General features: G+C 37.6%; 1 long non-coding RNA gene across 1 annotated transcript; it reads left to right on the top strand.

Moving 5' to 3' along the window:
• The first annotated feature begins 2,382 nt into the window (after positions 1 to 2,382).
• Positions 2,383 to 22,228, top strand: LOC110192824 (uncharacterized). The gene is made up of 3 exons (XR_002320262.2): positions 2,383 to 3,084; positions 17,264 to 17,424; positions 19,476 to 22,228. It is a non-coding gene; the product is annotated as an uncharacterized LOC110192824 (long non-coding RNA).
• The last annotated feature ends 4,611 nt before the right edge of the window (positions 22,229 to 26,839 follow it).

Below are 26,839 nucleotides of genomic sequence, written 5' to 3'. Positions count from 1 at the left end.
ATTTGAGGTAAATGACAATGTCTCTGAATTTCATCTTCCTTCTCTGTCAGAAAATAGGGTTGAATTTTTTGAACTTTAAGGTTCATTTCTAGTTCTAAACATCTATGATTCTCTGGGTAAAAAATAAATAGAAAACAATTATCCTAGCTTATAGGTTGCATATAAGTGAATGAGTGCTAGATTTAGGGTCAAAGTTCTTGGGTTCAATTTCTGGTTTTGCCACTTGCTACCTGAGTGACCTTGGGTAAGACATTTATCCTACCTCAGCTTTCTCAACTATATATATTAAGCAAGCTAATTAAATGACATTCAAAGTCAATCCTGTGTCTGTATCTATGATCCTTGGAATTATAAGGCACTTTTAATCATAATAGTAGGATAATTTGTGTTACTGGTTGTTAAAATTTTAACAGTATAGTTCTTTTTAGAGATTAAACAATGATAGCAGGGAGAAAGGGAGGCTCTTGTAAATCTATATGCCCCAAAAAGTTCCATGTTTTTTTATTTTAAAATTATCTGGCACTGGAGGTCTTTTCTTTGATGTCAGCAGTTTTCCCTGAATTAGTAACTACAGATGCAATCTTCTACCTTTAAACTCCCTTGACACTCACCTTGCGTTGGAGTTGGGCCTGTCAGATGCATTTCTGTTCTCCTCTTTCAATCCTAGTTTGTACAAAGCTTTCTAGAACCACAATTCAAAGTCCTTGAAGTGCCAGCAGCATTTCTAAAACCACATCGCAAGTATGGGGCACTAAACAGAAAGACTATAAGACGAGGATAATATATGAGTATTTTTCTGGCCTTGTGTAGAGCATGTGGTTGGTTCACCTGAAGAAGTTCCTAAAATTTAACTTGGTTTGAATATAACCCAGCTGACAGGCTTTGCATACATGTAAAATCATATAACAAATTAATTTTTCTGACAATTCTTATTTGAATATAGTGTTTGTTATCTCTGTTGTAATCAAATCGATAGCAAGTACCTTATTTTTTAAAACAAAGCAATTAGTTAATATTGTAAGCTCCAGAATTGCTTTTGAATGATGACCGATTTTACGTTCAAGTATCAATCACGGTTCCTTAAAACCAGGTACTAATGCTCTAGAAGAAGTCTGAAAGGGAATCCAAAGTTATCCAGATGCATAGGAGGAGAAGGATGAGTTTAGGTAACCTTGTAGTTGTGACTGGAAATCAAATATGGGCATGAAGAAAAATGCTTTCTTTGTCCAAAGGAGTGATCACATGTTGACAGCTGGAATTTACATGGCTCCTTATTCAATAAGCTAGCAGCCTTCACTGCATTCCAACATCAGCAACACAATAGTGGCACAGAAACAAACTGACACATTACACACGGTCCAGCTGTCCCTTGCACTCACTACTTCCCACCCCCCTTCTCTTTAGACTTCCTCATCATCTTCCAGTGTGAGTTTTCACATGTATTCCAATCTGTGCATGTTGTTTACCGTTACATATATACATGTATTATATGCATACATATTTGTTTTCATGTATGTGTACCCAGGCCTATATGCTTGTAGACAGTGTAAGCTTTTTTTTTTAAGCAAGCAATGAAAACATGAAAACAAAACAAAACATTCCACAACTTTGCTATAAACCATGGGGAAAAGAAAACATTTTGCTTTATGTGGTATGTATTTCCCACATTAAAACCCCATCAAAATGTCAAAGGGCTTACACTGGGTGTACGTGGCTTTCTTTATGAACTCAGGCACAAAGGGGATGTGACCTGTATAGTAACTGGTGCTATAATTAGCCCTGATTGTTTTTTATTGCCTCTTGTACAAAAATAGTCATACGAAACCACAGAGGATGAAAAAGGGATATAGAGACAGCCCTGGAGGACCTAAAGGCTGCCCCCCCTCCCCAACCCATTCCCCTGGAATAATATTTCCTTAGCCTATTTTAACATTTTGAGGATGCACACTATACATTAACTAGATAGTATATTCTATTAGGAAGTCCTAAAATCTGTCACATATCCAAAGCAGTAAATAGCTCCTCTCAAGATTCATTGGAAATAGTTTTATTTATAGTCATGCTCCATGTTGGGTAAAATACATTCCTACTCCAAAAACTAAATTGCATAAATATCCTTATTAAATAATATTATCAATTGTAAATCAGATTTTTATAGTTTTTAGATATTCCAGTTTAAATATATACCTTTTGCTGGAGATGAAGGAAGACATTAGTAATTCCCATACATATATACCACATCCTTAAAAGATGGGAGAAAGAGACATGAAGTATCATGAATCAGATATTTAACTTTCATCTCTACCACTAGGGGGCGGCATTTCCCCCCCAGAACTGACTGGTAGGCAATCAACCATCACATCATTGTAACATTGAAGGCACTTCAAAAAGGCTCAGATGTTTAACTATTGTGTTAGTGATCATACATTCATATTGGGCTGCAGGCCAAAAGAGAGAGAGAGAGAGAAAGAGAAAAAGCCAGAGACTTGCAGCTGAAAAACTATAAAGTAGAGAATTCTACCTTAGAGCAAAACCATCTTCAGTGACAAATTTCAAAGGCCATATGTATGCGATTTTCATGAAAAGCAGACGACCCTAAATTTCTTTGTTTAACTGGAAGCGATCTTCCTCATAGAACAGGCAGGTTCTTTCTGCAGTTTGCCTTGTTTATGGTGCCGTTACAAATTTCACTTTTCTTTCTAGTACTACAATCAAGTCTGGGAGTTCAGTGTAATGCCAACGGGTATTTCATTAACACTGCCACCTCTAGCATCTTCAAGGGAATCACCTCAGGCACAACATTACTTCGGGACCGCATTTATTGTATTTGGATAAAGTAAAATAAAAACGTAAACCTTCTAACACAAACTTCACTCAACAGTGGAAACTCAGAGGGCCATAAATTCCAGAGGAACTGTGAGAAAAGTGTTCCTGTCCCCACCCATCTGAATTTGAGTGAAATCCATTGGAATCAAGGAAATGATCCTTAAAAAGAAGATGCTGCTGCATCTCAGACGACAGATTTTACCTCTTCAAAGGATTTATTTTTTTTGCCCACCTTACCTGAGGTTGGCATTTCTAAAGGTATTTAAACTTGTTTGCATGTTGTTATTATTGTTATTGTTTTTAAGCAGGGAAGAACATAACTAAAAGTAGTTATTCCTATTTCATAATTTTAAGCGCTATTTTCAGCGGTGGTCAGAAGTTACCTTTCATTTTGACACCCAGAGTCTGGGATGAAAATTCTAATAAACCTTGCTCATTGTTTCAAAAGGATATTTAATTTGATTCAACTTTCATAGAATTGTAGACTCTGTGAAGCTTTAAAAGTCACTACTGAAGTGGTAGTTTGAATTGCCCCTACCCCCACTTTGTTTTCAAAATACAATACATTTTTTGTAAATAGAGATGAATGTGAAAAGAGTCACATCTTCCTTTTAACATCAGGAGTGTTACTTGATATGTATCAATATTTCCTGTCAGCTTTAACAATGCAGGATCTTGGGCCTTATAGTATCCTTAGACTGCTAAATATTGTTTGCTTAAGTCAGCTCATTCCAGGCCCTTTTATGTGGCCTGACAGTTGATTGGGAGAAGGCCCACTAACTTTCTTAAAGTGTGCAGCCATCCGTTTGGCGGCCAGCACTGGGGGTTCCACATGAAATCCTCTTTAGATAAATTCATACTTGCTCAGGGTGATTAGCCTTACAGCTTGGCTGGCTCACTTGTCTTAAAAAGCAAGACATTCTTGATCAATGCAGAGCTGAGGTTGTCTTCTATTAACTAGGTAGTGTGCAACTAAGGCCTTGTGAAGATGCGACCTCAGGGAAAAAAAAGGCAAGGTTTTGTGTGTGGGTATTTTTTTTTTGGGTGTGTGTGTGTGTGTGTGTGTGTATGCATGGGAGGGAGGTGTTTGGGACTTTTTTTCTTTTTTTGAAGATGACAGGCCAAGCTTGACAACCTAATCCTTCAGGCTTGTCTTAGTTACTGAAAAGCTCAAGTTGTGTCAAAGGAACCAGCTGATAAGTCTCCATGCCAAACTAACAGCTTCATTGCAAAAAGAAACTTTTACATTAAATTCCATATGTCTTCTTTTGATACTATCTCCAAACCTAACCTATTCTTTTTCAAAAACAGGTAAGGCTTCTCACAAAAACAAAACCAAAAAAACTAAATAGTAACTTCCATAGAGGGCCAACTGGGATATCGTCCAGTTAATAGACTATCATTATTTATCATTATTATTATTATTATTTCTTTAGAGATATTAGAAATCAAAGTGGCCATTGGTTGTCCCTATTTTTAATGACATGTTATTAGCTGAAATTTAAAAGGTGTCAATCAACAAAACATTATTTTGGTAATTGACTAACTACATTTTTCATTCTTGCTGCTGCTCCTACTTGCTATAAAAGTTTGCCTGTAAATGACCTTCTTATTATAGGTAGTTATAATTACCAGGAAAGGCAGTTTTACTGAAGCAGACAACTTTTCTTTTTTGACTTAGGCTCTGAGTGTTAGGTAACAGGAGAATGGGTAATAGTTATCTCAGAATTTTTTTTTTATTTTAAAGAATCCCAAATCATCAAGAATCCTTGAGACTTACAGGGGTAGACGTGTAAATGACAGCAGCACAATCTTTTGGTGTTCTTTGGGGAACAGGGGAAGAATATTTCCAATAAAGCAAAAGTCTTTCTTTGCTTATGCTGTGAGACATTTCTGCTGTGACAGGTTCACATTTTGAAACTAGCTGTTCATTTAAGAACTTTAACTGAAGTCAATTTTGCCCCCAGTTGGGGATGGCCTTAACTTTCCCACTCCATAATGAGATCAGGAAAAAAAAATCCCCTTAAGAAATTCAGAAAAAATAAACAAATAAAGCTTTTATCTGTTAAGTGAAATATTTCCCCCATTTCCCTGAGGTAGCTCTGCTGGTTACTTTTCCAAGGGAATTGCTGTACATAGCAGGGTTGAATAGCAGGCATTTTCTACTGGTCTGATTAATGTTTAGGAAAAACAGATTTCTTGAAAATTAACCTATTGTGTAATTATGTGTCTGATTGCAACAGCAGTGTCCTACTTAAAAATCTTTACGAAGAAACGATTTTACCATTTCCTTCCAAACAATTGCTAATTTAATTGTGTTAACCCTCAAAATAGTGATTCTCTTCAGGTTTCTGGGCTGATGAAAGTAAACTAAGAAATACAGTAGGCATAAATATCTGCCTAGGGAAACCATTATCAAAGGGTTAATCAGCTGGTAACCTGCCACTCTAAATGTGTGAGAAGAACTGGGAATTTTTTAGCCAGATTTCTTTTAATGTATTCTTTAGCTGTTTAAGAATCCTATGCCCACAGGTTATATCATATCTGTAATAAACACTGTACCCTGAGTTTCAGTACCTTTCAAAACACTGCATGGAGGCTTTGTTCCACATTTCTATAATTAAAGTCAATTTTTCTCCCTGCCTCCCTGATTGCTTGCAACTCTGTGTAAGAAGAGGGGAAACTCATACCTCATGAGCTTTGAATTCAAAAGGGATTGTTTTGCTTTACTGCCTGGTATTACTTTTGAACTTTGTTCTTTAAGAAAGGAAATAAAAAGATGCTCTATTACCCTTAATAAACAAACTTGCTATATTCCTTTTTTCTTCTACGTTTCCGTATACTAAAACTCAAATGTGTTATGTATTGGATTTCAAGCAGTGGAATTTGGCACCAAACAGCGGCAACACAACATAAAAAAGAGCAGCAAATATTATTAGGTTCATCATTGTCCTACTTCCATTTTGCATATAGGCACACCCACACTCTCCCAAAATAGTATTTAAGTCATATCCAGGGATGACACAGGGGAAAGGGCAAAGGACTTTTGACTCCTGAGCAATGTGAGGACAGCCCAGGGCCATCGTCCCAGATGCAGAAGTTGACTCTTTTTGTGGCAACATTATTTCTGATGTTAGAAGCGCTCAAGCTTTTTAGCCAAATGTTGAAGGGGGATGGTGGGGGTGGAGGAGATGAGGGGAGAGAAGTGCCAGATTAAGGTGAGTAGACTGAGGTAAATTTGGGTGATATCCTTCCTTGATGAGGTGCAGTTAAGAGTGGCCCCAAGGTATGCTCAAATCAGAACAGAAAGCAACTCCTGAACCTTGTAATTTACATGCACAAAACAGGGGAGGTAGATGTTTCTAGTTCTCTGAAATGGATATTTTCAAGAGCATCATCACAGCAGCAATAATAAACATGTGCAGCTGCCTGGGCTGTGGTAAAGAGTCCCGTGGAAGATAGTAGATAGTTTTCTTTAGTTTGACCAACTCAGATTTCCTCAGCAAGAGCAAAGCAGAAAAACTTGTCCTGTAAATGTCTCCACTAGCCTGCTTCTCTGTGCCTTCTCCCAGCACCCCCCCCCATTCCCCCTTCTTGGACACTTTTGTTTTATTTAGGAATATGTTGCTGGAATTCAAATGAGTTATCTATTCTGTGGCCCCGTCATTTTCCCACAGAGGCCTTGTGGCTGGCTGACGCACGGTCCAGTCGAAACAGGGAGAAGAAAAGGAGACAGCAAAAGAATTCTTTTCAACTCTCTTTTTTTATGTTTCACTCATTTCTCTCTTCTCTCCCCCCCCTCCTCCTAGTCCTCCTCCCCTCTTAGGCTTTCCTCACCCCCTACCCCCCCACCCCCAGCCTCCTTGGTCCCACTTTACCCCCTTTATGTTACACGATCGCTCAAATTGAAGCCCAGGAGGGTCCTATAGGGAATGCATAGGATCCCTGGGAGAAAAAAGCCCCCAACAAGCTATACACCAGATGTATAACGTTATATGGTCAAACTGGCAAACACAAAAGCTGAAAAACAAAAGGCGTGAATTAGGGAGAGGCATTCAAAGGCGTGTTTTCAAAACCAGCCGGGCCAAGAGCCTGGATACCCCTCCTGAGACTAAATGCTTGAAAGAAGAGGTGCTAAAGAAAGAAAGGAAAAGAAAAAAGCCCATTTTTTCTAATTAGCTGAGGCCTAACAGGCACTGAATTTCGCAACTAGTTTTCATCAAGGGGGCTGTGGCTTGTGAAACTAAAAAATATGCTTTGAAACCTGTGATGCATGGCTTCCCCTGACTAAGGCTAGAATTAGTCCCCTGGATTTTTTTCCCTCTCTGGGCTTTTGCCTTCCTTCATGTCATGCTCTCCTTACTACCCCCCATTACAAATATTATTTAGGTTGGGGAAAAAAACCAAAACAAAACAGTACCATCCCCACCACTAGAAAAAGCTGAAATCTTTTTCTCCACCTTCAAGTCTAACTCATTATCAGGGATTTTCTTTTTTCCTTATACCAAGCTAATACTGACTTCTTGCTATTAAATTCATTCAAAAGCATTTCCAAACATCAAATGGGGGGAGGGGGGTGGAGAAGGGCTGGAAGGGAGAGGAACCTGTCACACAGAGTGTGTGTATATGTATGTGTTTTCTCTAAGTGCTAGGATTAAGATTAAAAGCTTTTTACCACTATGAATTTGGATATTTGAGGGTTGGCTTCTTGCCTTGTGTTTCCAAACATATAAAGACAGTGTTATTCAGACCTGGAGGTGTATTCCCTGAGCAAACCTATTATGTTGCTGTGTCTTACCAAGAACACACACAGACAGTTAAAAAACTACATATTATTTAAAATGAACAAAACAATGTCAAAACTAGAAACACCCCTACCTGACCCCCAACCCCAACTGTTTACGAAAGGAGAAGCATAAACTTTCTTTCATCAAGTTTCAAACTGGGAGAAAACCTGTTTGCAAGAGGTTGGTGGGCAGGCAGCATTTTGAGGAGTGGTTACTTTAATTGCCACACTGTCTGGCTTAGTTGCATGTGGTCCTGCATGATGTGTTTTAGTAACAAATACTTGTTCTAATGAGTCGGCCTTATTAGAGAGCTCCTCATATTCTTTCATAAAGACCAGAGCCATTCTGAACTCTCAAGGCAAATAGTCTCTTGATAGGCTAGTACCAGAACCTATATGGTCTGTGATTACAGTTTTCCTACATTTTCGTAAGATACATTTTTATTTTTATGCTAGAGGAGGGCTAAGATGGTGGCCAAAATGTACTCTGAGGACCAAAGATTCAAGCAAAATTATTATGCCAAAAATGTATTTATGGTCGCAGATGAACAATCCAGGTTTTGGTTCTTTCACCTGGTGGCATATTTTTGATAAACTCAGCGACAACGGATAAAACAGATTCATTAGCTTTGATTAACCTTCTTTAGAGTTTAAAAATCTGCTGCAGACTCCTCCACTACTAACCCAGCCTTTAAGATCCTTTATCATGTTTAAGACCCAATTACTGTTGCACCGAATAAGAATGGAGCATCACAATAAAATGTGGCACAAACAGCCACACTAACTCTGGCAGCAAATAATCATTAATTTATAACAGCAACCTTCCCATTTCTATAGTTTTATTGATGGCTGCACTTAATTCAAGTTGAACACTAAGGAACTTGATACTGATCTGAGCAACTAGTTCCAGAGGTCCTTACTGACTTTATTTCCCTTCTTATAGCTTTGTGCTTAGAGTCTCAGAAGGGTACTTTAAATGCTGCCATTAAAACAGAGAGAAAACTTGAGACTTGAAGTTGATATATTCACAACCTGTAATTTCTGCACGATCTTGTCTACAGTTGAGGTAGAGGGTTCTTGTGAGTCATGAATTTATTTGTCATGAGGCTGCAGGATTAAAGAAACTCTGATGCCTGTTTAGAAATTCTTCCTTGTGACAAATTAGAATTATTCTTTGACTATTTAAAAAGTTCAATATGGTCAAATCAGTATTGAGTTAATTACCAGAACTTTATAATTAAAAGCATATGTATGCATACATGAATTATATGCATATATGTAATATAGAATTTATTTTATATATATTGAATGAAGAGTCACAAGTTTGGTCTTTTATCTCATGCCTTGGGTAGAAATACAATCAGGCAGCAGCTGCAGAAGGCAATGGGTTAATTTTGGACAGGGTTTGACTGAACTGGGAATAATGAACAGTGAGATACTGCAGCTTTCAGGCAAAACAGAGTAACAACAATTAAAAAAAAAAAAGAAAGAAAGAAAGAAGGAAAATGAGAAAACAAGTCTCCAGTCACTTAACTAACAAGAGCAGCCCAGTGTTCAGTACAGATAAAGCACAGGCCACCAGGATTGTGGTTGTTGCTGCATTTTTTTTTTGGCTTGGGTGTGGAAAGCATTACAACATTTGCAAGCCAACTGTTTGTGGGTTTCTTCTCATCTTTAAAATGTTTGGTTTTACCGTATTTCCATAATAACCACAACCACACCCTCCTTTCCCCAAACCCCCTACAACAACAGATGTGTGTTCTAAGAGGAAATAGACACTGATATAATCAGTCACTAGTTAGAGTGCTTTCATACTAAATTCTACAGCAAATCCACAACAACAAAAAAAAAAATCTCCACCACTGATGGAATTAATCTAAGCTCCCTGATTATTTGAAGTTCTCAAAGTTTTCATTTTGCATTTTGTGTTTGAATGTATGGTGCTTTATTTATCAAACTACAGCATAATTTTCCCTTCAGTTTGAGGCTCTGATTGTGAAACAAATAAATTGAAACTTAAGGGCCTGTTCTCTCCAAATTTAGTTCCATTATCACTTTTAAGAATGCACACTGCTTGGAGACACAAAGGGGGTGGATGTAGAGTGGGGCAGAGTTGCTATCTCAGCAATATGTTAGTTACATTGCATTCTTCAAACCGTGGATTTTTTTTGACAGATACTAGATGGCAGCAAAATATCTTCAAAAGTCTTGAGATTTTATACATTAAAGGGAAAGAAACAAAGAGATAGTCTTGGAAAAGATCAACAACGAATGGGAAGAGAATAAAAGATGCATATGTTAGCATAATTTTGAGTTGATAGTTGTGATTTTATTTTTCTATTTTTTTGCTGGGAATACTTTATGAATGATTAAATGGGACTATATCAGAGCTATTGATTTATTGCAATCAACCAAGAAATACATATTGAAAGAACACTGTGTGTTCAGCACAGTAAACATTAGGTGTGGTAGAATTCAGAGTAAATAAATATAACGTCTTTCTGTTCTTTTAGGGGTATGGGGGGGGTTAAAGGGGTGATCCTGACCTGCTGTTTCTGTGTAGGGAGTTCCTAACGTGTAAACGCCCTCCATATATGAAGTTCTACTTTCTGTAGACTAGTTTTAGAGCTCTCTATAAACAGTGATTTGACCATAGCCACAAAGCTATTGTGTATCAGAAGCAGGTGTGAAGTCCAGATCTTCCCTACTCTAATGTCCACCCTCCATTCACTATATCAGGCAGTCAATCAGTCAACAATCATTAATTAAGTGCTACTATGTACCAACTAGCACACTAAATTCCGATAGGAAATGAAAAGCAAATACATGGTCCCTTTCCTCAAAAGTTCACATTCATAGATCATAGGCAAGCAACTTGGTACCTACAAGATATAGATAGTATAGATGGGAGGTCATCTCAGAAGAAAGACAATAGCAGTAGGGAGGGACCAGGAAAGGCCTCTTGCAGAATGTAGGTTTTGAATTGAGTCTTGAGGGAAGCCAGAGAACTCATTATGTGGAGGTAAGAAGGGAGAGCATTCCAGGCACTAGGGATAATCAGTGAAAAGGCATGACGTTGGAGTGTCTGTGTGAAAGGAACAGTAAGAAAGCTAGTGTCATTGTATTATAGTGAATGTGGAAGGATGAAAAATATAAGATAACTGGAAAAGCAGAAAGACCAAGTTGTAAAGGACTTTTTTTAAATAGTATTTTATTTTTCCCCCCAATTACATGTCAAGACAATTTCTAGCATTCATTTTTACAAGATTTTGAGTTCCAAATTTTTCTCCCTCCTTCCCGCCCCTGTACTCTTCTGAAAATGGTAGGCAATTTGATATAGGTTATACATGTACTATCAGGTAAAACACATTTCCATATTAGTCACATTGGTGAAAGAAGAAACAGATCAAAAGGGGAAAAAAAACAAGAAAAAGAGTAAAGTAAATGAAAAAAGTATGCTTCAATCTGCATTCAGAGTCCAGCAGTTCTTTATCTGGATGTGGAGAGCTTTTCCTTCCTGAGTCCTTTGTACTTCTCTAGGATCATTTTGTTACTGAGAGGAGCAGAGTCATTCATAGCTGATCACAATGTTGCTGACACTGTGTACAATGTTTTCCTGGCTCTGCTCATTTCACTTTTCATCAGTTCATACAAGTCTTTCCAAGTTTTTTTCTGAAATCTGACAGTTAATAATTTCTTATTGCGCAATAGTATTCCTTTACATTCATATACCACAGCTTGTTTGACCATTCCCCAGTTGATGGATCTCCCCTCAATTGTTTGCCACCATGAAAAGGGCTGCTATAAATATTTTTGCACGTGTAGGTCCTCTCCTTTTTTTATGATATCTTTGGAATATAGGCCCATTAGAGGTATTTCTGGGTCAAAGGGTACGCACATTTTTGTAGCCCTTTGGGCATAGTTCCAAATTGATCTCCAGAATGGTTGGATCATTCACAACTCTACCAATAGTGCATTAGTGTCCCAATTTTCCCACATCCTCTCCAACATTTATCATTTTCCTTTTTTGTCATATTAGCCAATCTGATAGGTATGAGTTGTTTTAATTTGCATTTCTCTATCACAAATGACTTAGAACACTTCTTCATATGCCTACAGATAGCTTTGATTTCTTCATCTGAAAACTGCCTGTTCATATCCTTTGGCTATTTATCAATTGGGGAATGACTTTATATTTTTATAAATTTGACTCAATTCTTTATATGTTTAAGAAATGAGGCCTTTACCAGAGGTACTTGCCGTAATGATTATTTCCCAGCTTTTTATTGTCCTTCTGACCTTGGTTGCATTGGTTTTGTTTGCGCGAAAGCTTTTTAATTTAATACAATCAAAATTATGTATTTTACATTTTATAATTCCTGTAACTCACTTAACTTCTCCTTTAAGAATCTGGATGTTATTCCCCTTGGTGCATTTATGTTTAGAATTGATATTGCTTCATTGTCTATGGTACCTCTTAGCAAGCTGTAGTTTCCTTACTTATCTCTTTTAATTAGGTCTACTTTTGCTTTTGCTTTCTCTGAGATCAGAATCACTACGCTTGCTTTTTTTTTACTTTAGCTGGAGCATGATAGATTCTGCTCCAGCCCTTTTCATTTACTCTATGTCTCTCTGCTTCAGTTGTGTTTCTTGTAAACAACATATTGTAGCATTTTGGTTTTTGATCTACTCTGTTATCCACTTCCATTTTATGGGAGACTTCATCCCATTCACATTCACAGTTATGATTACTAACAGTGTATTTCCCTCCATCCTATTGTTCCTCCCATTTGTCTTCTCCTTTCACCCTTTCCCTCCTCACCAGTGTTTTGCTTCTCTCTGCCACCTCCCTGATCTGCCCTTCCTTCTGTCAGTTTCTCCCAGCTCCCCCGTTTAATCTCCCCTCCTGCTTCCCTGTCAGGTAAGATAGTTTTCTATATTCAACTGATTGTGTATATTATTCCCTTTTGAGCCAATACTGGTGAGAGTCAGGTTCAAGCAATGCCTATCATCCACCCTCCTATCTTCCCCTCCACTGTAAAAAGTCTTTCATGCCTATTCATGTGAAATAATTTACCCCACTTCTTGTTTTTCTTTGGTGTTTTGAACTTATTGTCCTCTTCTGAGTTTGTGTCTTAATCTTCTCTGTTACCATAATAACTTCCTATGGTCAGATTCTTTGTTTTTGTTGTTATTTGCTGATCTTTTTTGGCCTTTTTCCTTTCTTTTAATTTGAGCTCTGCTTCTGGGGTGGAATGAGCACTGTGTCAGGCTTCTTGTGCCAGGGGCTGCAGACCCTGGCTGTTTACCTGGTTCTGCACCGATGTTGCCCTGAAGGCCATGGGGAACCTTCCTGTCTGGTGCTGCACTGAGGGAGTGCAGTGTGGGGTGGGGGTGGGGGGGGGGGTGACTGGAACTGCTGGTGGCTGTAGGGGTCTGGCAGCTTACCTGGTGCTAAGCCAAGGTCCTAGCGCTGATGTCTGGCCTATGCTAAGGCATGTGAGTTGTTTCTGCATTTTCCCATGGGTACACTGAAGTAAGTGGTGGTCTGGCTGCTGCAGTTTTTCTGTTTGCCCAGGGCTACACTCCAGAATGTGGAGGTCTGGCCACACATGGGAAATTGTGGTGTTGTTGTTGCCTACCCCACTGCCCTGGGGTTCAGGATCTACTGCTGATTTGCTGAGGTGGGGCTTGCTGCTGGCTTGCTGGGATGATTCTTGTCCTGGATTGTGCTCCCCTTTTACCCAAGTGAGATCTTTCTTGTCTGATCTTCCAAGTTTCTTAGGATCAAAGATTGTTTCACCCCATCTTTTTGCTGGTTCTGCTATTCCAGGATTTGTTTGGGGGTGCTGTTTTATGGTTTTCTGAAAGTGAATATTGGAGAGTTATGGTGATTTACTGCTTACTCCATCATCTTGGCTCTCAAAAACTGGTTCTACACTTTCTATCACACAACCTATGACCATAATGAGTAGCTTCAGATTTTCAATTCAACTTGGATTGGACGATATGGACACATCCTGGAAAGTGTAAGAGAAGAACCTTCCCGCAACACTGTGAAGGACTTTAAAGGCCAAACATAAGATTTTATATTTAGTCCTGGAGGTAATAGGGAGCCACTAGAGTTTATTGAATGGCAGTGAAGGGTGATATGGGCGTTGGTGCGTTTTAGGAAGATCCTATTTCTTCTGTTACTCAGAACAAACAATTGTAATCTTCATGCCAGACCAGCTCACCTGGATAAAGTATCATCTAGTCACAGTTCATCAAAAAAGAGCTCATTCACATTCTCTGATCTTTGACTATGGCTACATATAGAAGTATGGGTTCAGTGGGACTGAATTCTTTTTTTTAACATGGTTATTTTCTTTTTTCTTTCTTTCTTTCTTTCTTTCTTTCTTTCTTTCTTTCTTTCTTTCTTTCTTTCTTTCCTTCTTTCTTTCTTTCTTTCTTTCTTTCTTTCTTTCTTTCTTTCTTTCTTCGGCTAGGCAATGGGGTTAAGTGACTTGCCCAGGGTCACACAGCTAGTAAGTGTTATGTGTCTGAGGCCGGATTTGAACTCAGCACCTCCTGAACCCAGGGCTGGTGCTCTATCCACTGTGCCACCTAGCTGCTCCTTACTTTGGTTATTTTCAAAGAAACTAATTACTATCTATTGTTTGACCAAATCCAACCAAGTGATTTAAAAATAATAATTTAAATGTAGCTAATATTTTGTTTAATTTTTGTTAACTTGTATAGACATATGCATAGGTATGGCTTTATGTACCCCAGGCATTAAACAATGTTCTTTCACTTTATAGTAATAACAACACCATTATAAAACCTCAAAGTCCAATCTGTTGTCCCTCTTGTGATGAGGAAAGAATGACAAAGTAAGGGAATTCCAGTTTGAATGATGTATAGTAGGGATCCTGAGCACCTTTAGACTTCTTGTTGTTGTTCAGTCATTTTAGTTGTGTCCAACTCTCCTCGATCCCATTTGGGGCTTTCTTGACAAAGATACTGAAGTGGTTTGCCATTTCCTTCTCCAGATAATTTTACAGATGAGGAACTGAGGCAAATAGGGTTAAGTGCCTTGCCCAGGGTCACACAGCTAGTTAAGTATCTAAGGCTAGATTTGAAATCAAAAAGAGTCTTCCTGATTTCAGGCCTGGGACTTTATACCTTTATACCACGTAGCTATCCCCTTTAGATTGCTACAGTACCTCTAAAGGTATATAAAGACCCTCGAAGGGTTGGTCAGTAGGGATCTGGAGATACCACTGATTAAGTTAGCATCCCATTTTATTAACCGAAGAAATAGATGGGGTAGCATAGAGTTGCAAGCTGGCACTCCTCAGAACTATTGTGAAGATCAACATGGAGGACAGCTCACTGCCTGGTATCCCTTCATGATCTGGTACCATAAGATATATGAGAACAAAACAGAAATATCAGTACCATATCTGCTAAAAATGCTTTGGTAGAATTAGTACTGATCAATAAAGCAAGTAAACCAGAAATGTGCATGAAATTGAATATAGCTATCAATGCTTTTCCTATATGCCAATACTGCAGCATAAAAATTTAGAAATTAGTCTCACCAGTATGTGTAAGAACTTCATTTTGCACTTTGTCAACAATATCCTCAGCTCCAAGTCAAATACCAATGTATGCCAGATCAATTCAAGTTAATCATAACAAATTACTTAATTCCTAAACCCAAATCAGATGAAAAAAATGAGAAATTGAGGAATTAGTTAAGGCTGAAATGGGATTTTTTGTGTCTGTTAATGGCATGAATCTAACTAATACCTCAACTATACCAAAATACGTTATTATTTTTCAAAGCTAGTATCTGTTACAATTATCATGAATGAATACATCATTCCATAATATTTGAATGAGGATATTTAAATATTTCTGTACCTGGTCACAATTTATTTTATGGTGCCATAGCAAATATTATAAAAGGAATAAATAGTATCTAGGAATATCCCTAAGTACAGTCATCAAATACCACTGTTGAAGATGTGCCACAGAGAAATAGGGAAAACTAATAGAAAAATTGCAGAGTAGGAGGGAGTAAGTCAGCCTAGGATTCTCCATAATCTATTCCAACAAAGATAGAGGAAAAGTACCAGATGGGCCAATGATTGGGAAATCCAAAAAGAAAACATAGTGATTCATTTTTTTCAGCCAAGCATTATGGATTCATCTCACAGATGTGGACTAGGTGTGAACCTTTTGTTCTGACTCTCTAACCCTGGAACAGGCTTTCTGATTTAACCAGAAAGTGCTGGTTGATATTTAACAACTGACTTAAAAAAAAAAAGTACCCATGGCATACTTTTAATTTTAATCTATGTTGTTAATATTTTATCCATTACTTTTTAAAATCTAGACAGTCATAAAACAATAAAATCCTAATTTGTGTTTGTCTATTTTGAAGGCATAAATTCTTACAATGAAAATTTAACAATGGTTTTCATGATCTAGTTAGAAATGTCTCAAACACACTCCTAGATTTAAACCAAGAGCACAGACCAGGAATGGGTCTTCAGCTCTGTCTATCTGACCTCAGAGAAGGTCTCAGACTTGGCTGAGGGGGCAGTAAGCAGAGTAGAGAATAGAAAACATGGTTTAGGGGTGGGTAGGTAGTTAGGGGGGATATTACAGATCTGTCTCATTGAACATGCAGAGCCTTATATCTAACTGAGAATTAATGGCTGAGGACAGCAACTATGACAAAACATAAGCCTGCAATTGTGTTGTGCATATGCAAATATGGGCCTGAAGCCAGCCAAGTTCAGACTAGTAGGGCAGTAAAAACACCAAGTCGTAGATAATACTGCTTATAGATCATTGAAAGCTTGCAACTACCTAGCCTTAGTCGCCTCTGAGATCCTTAAGGAATATAATACTCAATACCTAGAGAAAATACAAAGAAAACTTTAGCTCTTTATTATATCAGGACCATGTAAAGACCCAACATTCCCTCAAGAGTTCATAGTGCCTAGCCCTAACTCAAAGAACCAATTCAGGAAATAAGTTTAGAAAAATGAGTAATCAAAAAAAAAAAGAAGAAGAAGAAGAATGACATGGATGACAAAGAACTATTACAGAGCCAGGGTCACCAAAGATTGAAACCCGGAAGAGAATGAATCCAACACATCCATAAGTATAGCCTCAAAGAAAAACAGTCCCATATCCATTAAAAGTCCATATTGTTTTCATTTAGAGTATTATACTCAGTTTTTCTGAAGAAGATATTCTTGGTGATAAGCCTGTATCTTTTGATTTTTGAAATATTATATTAGATGTTATCAGCTCTTTTGTAGTCATAGCTGCTAAATCTTGTGGGATCTTGACTATGGTTCCTCAGTATTTAAAAGCTTTCTTTCTGACTGTTTGCAGTCCTTTTTTTCATTGACCTGGTAGCTCTGGATTTAGAGTAGGATATTTTTGGGAGTTCTCACTTTGGGATTTCTTTTAGAAGATAGATTCTTTCTATTTTAACTTTGCCCTCTTGTTCTAATATATATGGATAGTTTTTTTCTCTCTTTCATGATTTCTTGAAATATGATATCCAGGGTTTTTTAACTAATAATCATGGCTTTCACGTAATCCAGTGATTCTTAAATGATCTCTCCCTGACCTATTTTCCAGGTCAACTGTTTCTGAAATGAGGTATCTTATCTAAACCACCAAAGGGGATGAAGGAGTAGGAGGTAGCAGCACTGCTCACCCCTCAAAACCATTTGAAAAAAAAAAGATCCAAGGAGCCTGTCAGAACAAGTAATGATCGGGAAATCTAAGGAGAAACCATGGTAGGTCATAGGTAGCTCAAGGTCACAAATTTGACCAATAGGCAAATGACCAAAGAACAAAAAATAAAGGAGGGATGGGCCAGGACTATCAACTTAGTCCCTGGACTCCAAACAGAGCTGCAGCAATGTTGGTCTGACCCAAGCTGATATTAAATTCATCTCCCTGGGCTCAGAACAAGGTTGTGCAGGTGGTGCTGCCACTCTGAATCTGCTGAGATATCCAGCTAACCGATGGATCTAGAGCTGGTCTGGAGCTGAGCCTCTAACTCCTTGCAGGGCATTGATGAGACTGTCACCTGATTGGACAGCATAGAGCTCTTTGAAAATTTGCAGCTACCTGTCATGACCTGTCCCTATGATCCTTAAAGAATAAAGCATTCAATACCCAAAGAATTTAGTAGCAGAAGCTTGGATTAAGATGGTCCAAGACTATACAAGGCCACTAAAGACCCATAAAAAGTATATGGGGCCTGGCCCAAACACAAACTCCACATCCATGTAATAAGGATGTAAACAAACAAAAAGACAAAGGGCTATGCCAGGAAGTGATAGGACCTAATATCTACCCAGGGGTTTGACCTTACCATACAAAATGGGTGAGTAAAAATTTCCCTAAAAGCCAATGAAACTCTTCATAGGATTTGATTGCATCATGTTTAAGGATGAGTGTATGAATGCTTCATTTCATTCCAACTTCAAACCTAAACTTACAGTTCACTGGCTGAAGTCAGGCTTGCCTCTAATACAGGAATACCCAAAACACAGACCCAGAGAGGGAGAACAAATCCAAGGGAAATACAAGCAAAGCCTCAGAGAAAAATAGAGCTTGACCACTATATCAATTAGGATTCCTAAAAGAAATCTAGCAAAAGTTTTAAATATATATATATATGTATATATATATATATATATAAATTAAATGAGAACACTAGAGGAAAGAATGGGAAAAAGACTGGGAGATTTGGAGGAGAGATTTGGAAAGTGAATTAGTGGCTTAAGACAGGAAACTAAAAATCTTACCCAAAGCACCTACTTCTTGAAAATTAGAATGGATCAAGCAAATTAATGACTCCATGAGATAAGAAAAGTAACTTAAATAATTTTAGCAAAGTTACATATGAAATAAATCTACACGAACTATCATGTTTCTGTATAATAGAACAAAGCACAACAGGAAGAGATTGAAAAGAAATTTAATTTAAAATAACTTCAGAATGTATACAATATTTAGGACGCTACCGACCAAGACACACACAGGAAATATATGAATATATGAATACAACTACAAAATACCTTTCATGGAAATACATACCTAAATAACTGGAAAGTTTTGTTCATGGACAGGCCAAGTCAATTTAACAAAATGACAATATTACCTAAATTGATTTATTTATCCAATGCCAAAATAATTAAATTACCAAAAGATTACTTTATTGAGCTAGAAGAATGATAAATTCATCTGCAGGGGGAAAAAATCAATGTCAAGGGAAGTAATAAAAAAAGGCAAGAAGGAAGAAGGCAAACAGTATCAGATTCCAAATTACATTACAAAGCAGTAATCATCAAAATAATTTTGTGGTTCAGTCTTTTTCGCTCCTGTCCAACTCTTCATGACCCCATCTGGGGTTATATTGGCAAGGACAATGGAGTGGTTTGCCATTTTCTTCCCCAGCTCATTTTACAGGTGAGGAAACTGAGGCAAACAGGGTGAAGTAAGTTGTCCAGGGATACACAGTTAGCAAGTATCTGTTTTCCTGCTGCCAGGCCTGACATTCTATCCACTGTACCACCTAGATGCTCACAAAATAATTTGGTAGTGCTTAAAAATAGAACAATTTAACTTAGTAGCCTAGTGTTTGATAAAGCCAAAAGAACCCAGTTACTTCATCATAAGTTCTCTGGAATTATGAATGGTCATTGTATTGATCAGAATTTTTAAGTCCTTAAAAGTTGTTTGTCTTCATATTATTGTAGTAGTATATCCAACACTATGCTACCAAGTTCATTTTGTATGACTACTATGTTTCATTGATCAGTCTCTCTATTTTTAGGTGGACGGAAGAAAACATTTGACCAATGAAGGAATTTGTTTTTCTTGATGACGCATATTTGCTACAATACCTTCTTTTTCTTTTTTAAAATGGGTGTAATGCATTGGGGGGGCGGAGCCAAAGATGGCAGAGTAAAAGCAGTGACTTGCCTGAGCTCTCCCCCAATCTCCTCCAAATACCTGTAAAAAATGGCTCTAAACAAATTCTAAAGCAGCAGAACCCACAAAAAGACAGAGTGAAACAAATTTCCAGCCCAAGACAAACCTGGATGGTTGATGAGAAAGGTCTATTGTGCCAGGAAGGGAGAGGAATGCAGTTTGGCATGGGCGCATATGCAAAACAGGCCTCAGCGAACCTGGAGCAGTCCTCAGTGGACTGAATCAAAGGGAGCTATGGCGATTTCTAGACTTCTCAACCCACAAAGGCCAAAAACAACTTAGAAGGTCAGTAGGAAAAGTCTGTGTCTATGCTGAGAGAGAAGCTTGGTCTCAGCCCCAGTCCTGGCATAGCCCTGGGGCTGCTGCTTCCAGAGCTTCTGGCCCACAGACTGAGGAGGAATCGAGTGGCTGATCAGAGGAGGACTTCAGGGATCTCTTTGCTGGTGCAGGATTCCCTTGCTTTGCTCCTGCTTGAATCTAGGTGACAGTTCAGGATGGTGGTCCTGGGGTGAGGATGAATGCTGGCGTTGTAGAGCTTGGAGTGGCAGTAAGAGGGAATCCTCCTGACAGTTCCAAGGCAGAAAAGAGTGCTTGTGGTCACTCATAGACCAGAGCACAGGCCAGGAAAGGAGTAAACACCTTGCCACTGATTATACTACCTTGGAAGAACTGAAAACTTAGAAGTCCCTAGAAATATCTCTGAAAACAGCTGCACAAAACCTACAAAATTTGGGACAGTATATTCTCCACACTGGAATCAACCTCTACCTTAACAAAGAGTTTGTAACTTAAGTAATTGGCTGGGATCATGAGCAAACTGTGCAAAAAAAAAAGACAGACCATAGAATCTTTCTTTGGTGACAAAGAAGATTGAAACATACAACCAGAAGAAGACAACAGAGTCAAAGCTCCTACATCTAAAGCCTCCAAGAAAAATATGAATTGGTCCCAGGCCATGGAAGAGCTCAAAAAGGATTTTGAGAAGGGAGTAAGAGAAGTAGAGGGAAAACTGGGAAGAGAAATGAGAGTAGTGCAAGAAAATAATGAAAAACAAGTTAACAGCTTGTTAAAGGAGACCCAAAGAGTACTGAAGAAAATAACACCTTAAAAATAGCCTAACTCAAATGGCAAAAGAGGTCCAAAAATCCAATGAGGAGAAAAATGCCTTAAAAAGCAGAATTGGCCAAATGGGAGAGGAAATCTAAATGCTTACTAAAATGAGTGCCATGGTAATAGTAGAAGTAGGAGGTAATGCTTGTTAATTGAAAAAAAAGTAAGGAAAACAAAACTTACATTAAAAAAAAATTGAAGACATGTGGAAAGATATTGGAAAGGCCCTATAATATTAAGAAAACATTGGCAATTCAACTTCCATAGTTCTCTCTATGGATGTGCATATTACTTTCCCTTGTGAGACCTTTGGAGATGTCTTAGATCCTTGCATTGCTGAGAAGGGTTAAGTCTACCAATATTAGTCATCACACAATGTGGCTGTTACTATGGACAACATTCTCCTGGTTCTGCTCACTTCACTCCGCATCAGACCATACAAGTCTTTCTAGGTTTTTCTGAAGTCTGCCTGCTCATCATTTCTTATAGCACAATAGTATTCCATTGCATTCATATACCACAACTTCTTCAGCCATTCCCCAATTGATGCTCATCCTCTCAATTTCCAGTTCTTTGCCACCACAAAAAGAGCTGCTGTGAATATTTTTGTACAAGTGGGTCCTTTTCCAATTTGTATGATCTCTTTGGGATACAGCCCTAGAAGTGTTATTGCTGGGTCAAAGGGTATGCACATTTTTATAGCCCTTTGAGTAGCCCTTATTTTTTTCAAAATGAAACAAAAAGTCCCTTTTTTCTTTACTTTTTTAAGTTGAGATTCTTTGGAATTCAAGTCCTAGCCCAAAGCCTGCCAAGAAAAGTTCAACACAGGACATTAAGAGATAAAATAGGTGTCTGCGGATGTGGTATGTGTATCAGATGTTGAAAGTGACTTGAATCAGAATAAAGAAAGCCATGTACTCTTGTAGAGATATAAACTAACAAATAAACAGCTTCCCAAATCTCAGTTTTTACTGACAAAAGACATCTGGATACTTTAAATAAGAATTCAAATACTTGGCAGTGTGCCCCAACTTGGAATCCAGATCTTCTGAGGTTCACACATCACAATCATGACAAAATGCTTTCCTGCCATGATCTGTAGTCACAATATCATCAGTCAATATTATCTGTACCATGCAACACATTTTAAAAACCTGGTAACTTTAGGTAGAATATACTTAAAATTTCCCAGTAATCTATAATTTGATCCTATCCATTCATTATGTACTGAAAGTCCTATATAAAATATGTAGCAAATGATGGGTCATTCATTTCATTCCAATAGTCACAAGACTTTCTCTGGAACTCTCTGGCTTGGTAGCACAAAAACGAAAATTAAAGCTGTAAAAAGTTATTTGAATATTAGAAATCCAAGGATGATTTCAGTTTAGTTTAAAGGAAACATATTTCATCCCACTGGAAGGATTCTGGAGAAAAGAGGAAATGATGTGACATGAATAAATAAATGCTCTGGTTCTCAAGGTCCAGGTTTTCAGATGGGAACTTTTTATTTGTGTGTGTGTGTGTGTGTGTGTGTGTGTGTGTGTGAGAGAGAGAGAGACAGAGAGAGAGCGAGAGAGAGAGAGAGACAGAGAGAGAGAGAGAGAGAGAGAGAGAGAGAGAGAGAGACAGAGAGACAGTCTTTGCATTCATTGTGCTCCCTTAAAGCCTTGACTGAAAAAAAAAACCAGTAGTATTTTGTGTGAAAAGTATACCTATCCAAAATTCTAGCATGCTCAATCCCATACAATGATTTTCACATGGCAAAATTTCCAGTCCCCTCAGCATCCTGTTCACACTCCTCTCTATGTATTTCAGTTTGTCAGTGTTTATCACAAAATGTATCAGAGGTGGAACTGAAACTACATGTTCCTGCCTACAAGAATGGTTTTCTAATGGTGATGTCACATTGTTTCTTGAATAAAAATAATAATTATTATAATTATAACAAAAAATAACAGTAATAATAAAGGGTGACATGGACTAGGGCATGATTTCACAAGAGGGAAATTCAAAATAGCAAGACTGGCACCAGAGAAGAAATGGAAGATGAAGGAAGGAATTGAGTGCGGAAGAAAGGAGTTGTCCCATTTTGTGTCAAAGGACCATCACTATCAAGAATAGGTTTCTCTGTCCGTGCTGCTGCTAAAGTTCAGCTAAGCTTGGCTTCTGCTATAAATAGCAGAAATAAATAGTTTTTCCAGTCATGTCAGTATTGAACTTTTGGGGAATTGATAGGATGGTACTCTAAAGACCTTGAAACTTTATCCCCATTCTGTGTAGGACCATGAGGTCCAGTACTGACAAACAAGACAAATTTGTACATCTAGCAATCTCTCTTGGACTATATCCCTACCTCTTACTTTCATTCATAGTCTTAATTCCCAGAGAATTATTATAAGATTACTACTACTGCCATTGGGGTTTAAGGGCCTGGGATATTATCTCCCGCAATTCCACACAAAGTTCATGGTGAAAGTGGTCTTAAGCTTAAAGAGCTCATGTGAGAAAAGGGGAAAATATAGTGCCTAGTTACTAAAAATCCTTTTCTCTCTTTATGGTATATGTAAGAATGTGCTATTAGGTGTAGTTCTCTGATGGATTCTAAGTGTTGTAGAGACTTGAAGCTGCCTGTTCCTGGTGTCTCCATTTGGTCCTTTGTGTGTCTTTTAGATCCTAATATGAATGCTACATCAGCCATTGCCATTCTAGGAATACTGCTACAGACTATAACCAAACCTTCCCACTTTTCAAAGCAAAGACACGTGTGTGTATACCTACATATATACATACATACACACAGAGGCTAAAATATATCTAATTCTTTCCACCAATCTCAATTCATTTCCTGTGAGTAATCTGATTTAATCCAATTATCAAAGAATTTCACTCCTTCCAAATTAAGGACTTTATTCATATCTAGTATATACTTATGATTAATTGATTCAATAAAACTGCCTAGAACTTGTTTGAATCTAGTTTTCTCTTGTTATTGTTTCTTGATTCAATAAAGATGCCTGGCCTATTGCATTTATATTAATGGGGGGATTTGAAGGTGGGAGTTGAACACCTTTTTATATATGGTAACCCATGATTGTTTTTTTGCACAAGAAAAGGAAGAGGTTTTTAAAAGAAGATTCTCACTTCTTTCTTAGAGAATACTATGATTAAAGTAATGAATGAAAAAAAAGTATTTATTAGCACACACTATCCTTCTAAGCACTGTGAGCTCAAGGAACATTCATTCTAATAAAGGAATGAAGCCATAGGGGAATAGACTTTTTAGTAGCAATCGATTTCATCATATAAGCATTAAACATCAAGAGACATGGTTTTGTTTTTGTTTTTTTTTCTTCTGATGAAATTATAAAAGAAAAGTTAATGTTTGGGGAAGTTAAAGTAGAAGATCTGAACAAAAAAAACTTTATTAAGACTTTATCTTGTTTTAATTAGATAGAGATTCCTGGGAAAATTGAAGAGGATGTGTTCAAAGACATCAAAAAAATAGGTTGTCACTTATCTGAGTGAAAGAAAACATCAGTCTGTGTTGTACAGACTAAGCAAAAAGCTGATGCACTGAATTTTACTTTTCAATTGGTTGTGGTTATTAGCATAGCTATATCCTGAGTCAAAACACTAAGAGTGTTGGATTTTTTTTAAGAGGGAGGGAGGGATGAAATTATTTAATTGGTTTGAACCGGTAAAGACATGTATGGGCCTTTGAGAAGATTGAATCAAAGAGGAATAAGATGTCCACAAGTATTCTGATTTGTGTCACACAACCAAGTACACAGATTTGTATACAGCATCACAATTGCTGGTCTCTACATAAGGTAAGAAAGGAAATATTAGACTTTTGTAGGGGCTTCATTTGAGGAGCATCTTAAAGTGTATAACGGATCTTGTTTTTTTGAGACAATTCAGATTTGTGAGAAGAAAGTCTTGCTTAACTAATTTGCTAGAGGTTCTTATAGGTGCTTCTGCTGTGTCACACAGGAGAAATGCAAAGGATTATGAGCACTATTAAAGAAAAGCATTTCGATAAGGCTCTATATCAAAGTTTATTGCCTGAGGTAAGGAGTGAGGTCATCTTGAGCAAAGTAGCTTGTTAGACAAAAACATGGCTCAAAACAAGGAAGAGTGAATAGCAGTAAATGATACCTTCTCCAGATAGAAAGAAATTGCCAGCAGGGGCACCATGGGGAATAGTTTTCAGGGGCCTCATGTTTACATTAGCAGTCAATGACTTGGAAAAGAATGTCAAAATGAAGATCTCTAAGTTTGGGTGGTAAGACCACTGACATTAAAAGGCTTCAAATCCCTTGTGTTTTAAGTTGTGTAAGAGTTGTCATAATGAGGATGACAAAAAAGTTCTGAGGTAAAAAAGAGAAGGAGATAGAGACAACTAAAGGCACCAATGAGGATGGGGGCAATGAAAAAAAAAACTACTTAAATATATACAGGCAAACAATGTACAATGGGACTAGATAAAAAAGTAACCATTCCAGGCTGTAACAGTTTAAGATTATGGACGAACAACAACAATAACAACAACAACAACAACAAAAGAAATGAAATCTAAGTTCAAGAGTTTAAGAAAAATAAGTTGAGTGGACAGAAATAATCAAAACTGAAATTTGTGAATATTTGACAAGATAAAAAGAAATTTAAAAACCTACCCTTAATAAGATGAATTTCTTTGCCAACATAAGTTAGGACAATTATGAAGCAATGAAAACTGTATAAAAAGAAAAAAAAACTAGCGAAAAAATTTTAAAAAATACTAAATTTAGGCCATTTCAGGGAGGACTGAGTGGAGTATATGCAGATGCAAAGAATATTCATCAAAATGGTCTGAAAGCAATTGGCCATTAGTCATAAAAGAGTTTATATTTGCTGAATAACTAACAAGGATCAATTATCTCCACTTCAAATAAGAGAAAATTGAGAAACAGGGGCCTCTAGCCCTACTTTTCCACATTAGAGATTATAAAAAATGTACCCTCTGGGCTTGGGCCTGGGGCAGAAGGAGGTTAAGAGGGAAGGAAAGGTCAATAAAAGCTTCCTCTGTCCTTGGCCCGATTCCCTGGCTGCCACTGGATTATTGCTCAGCTGCTGTCACTAGCCTTAGCAACTACAAAAAGCACCTTTTATGTGATTTTCTCGTTGCAGATATTTGGGGCCCTGAATAGTAGGAGCCACTATGGAATCTATCATAGCATAAGCAGGACTGCCCCAGAGCTCAGTTCTCCTTGAAGCTACCCATGTATCCTTTGCCTTTTCCCAGGCTGTGTCCCTTGACATATGACCTTTGGGAGAGTAGGCAGAGTGGTTATCACAGAAGTTCTCTGTCCCTTCATTGGGGCAGAGCAAGGAGCACATTATTCTTTGTCCACAACCTATCCCTGCTTTGCATGAAGTCATGGAAGGATAGTAAGAGAGGAAGAAAATTAATGTTAATGATTGTGGCATGCATTTTTCAAAATAATAAAAAGAAAGAGCCTAGATATTAGCAAATACCATACCTTTGAGAAGGAATTAACTGTTCTGTCCACTAAGGTTTATTTAGTATTTGTTTCTATGAATTAAATGAAAGTAAAAACAGAAAGAAATGTCCTTTCAATAAGACTGGCTAAATCAGATCAAGCCAAAACATGTGGTTAGCTTTGAATTGCCACAGGTCCTTGATATGACCAGACCAAATACAGGAGAAAAGGAAACACCATTTCTATTGTGAATATAGTATTACCACAACCACCTTTCTAAGGAAATCAGAGTAGCTCTAGTATTCAGTTCTGCTCCATTTCACCTACAGTTACATAGATCTAGCCAGCCTTTATGTACTTGTACAAAGTAGGATATTATTTTTCCCCTTGTAATAGGATCAGCCTCCGTAAATAACTGAACAATCATTGAGAAAAGTTGTGTTTGTGTTTCTAAATCCAGTGGAGGGTAGAAAGAGAGAAACGAAGAGCATAAATTCATTCCAAACCACATCTAAAATGTGGGGATATTGGCTGACCAAGAGAGCGGAGGTTCTAGACATTTTCTATTTGATAGAGTGTTTGATGCAGCCTCTCATAAAGATTCCTGGTA

Source organism: Phascolarctos cinereus, unplaced genomic scaffold (genome assembly GCF_003287225.1).
Source record: "Phascolarctos cinereus isolate Bilbo 61053 unplaced genomic scaffold, phaCin_HiC Scaffold_3;HRSCAF=262, whole genome shotgun sequence".
Classification (NCBI taxonomy): Eukaryota; Metazoa; Chordata; class Mammalia; order Diprotodontia; family Phascolarctidae; genus Phascolarctos; species Phascolarctos cinereus.
Note: the sequence above shows the minus strand (reverse complement) of the source record. Positions and strands in the feature narration are given on the sequence as shown.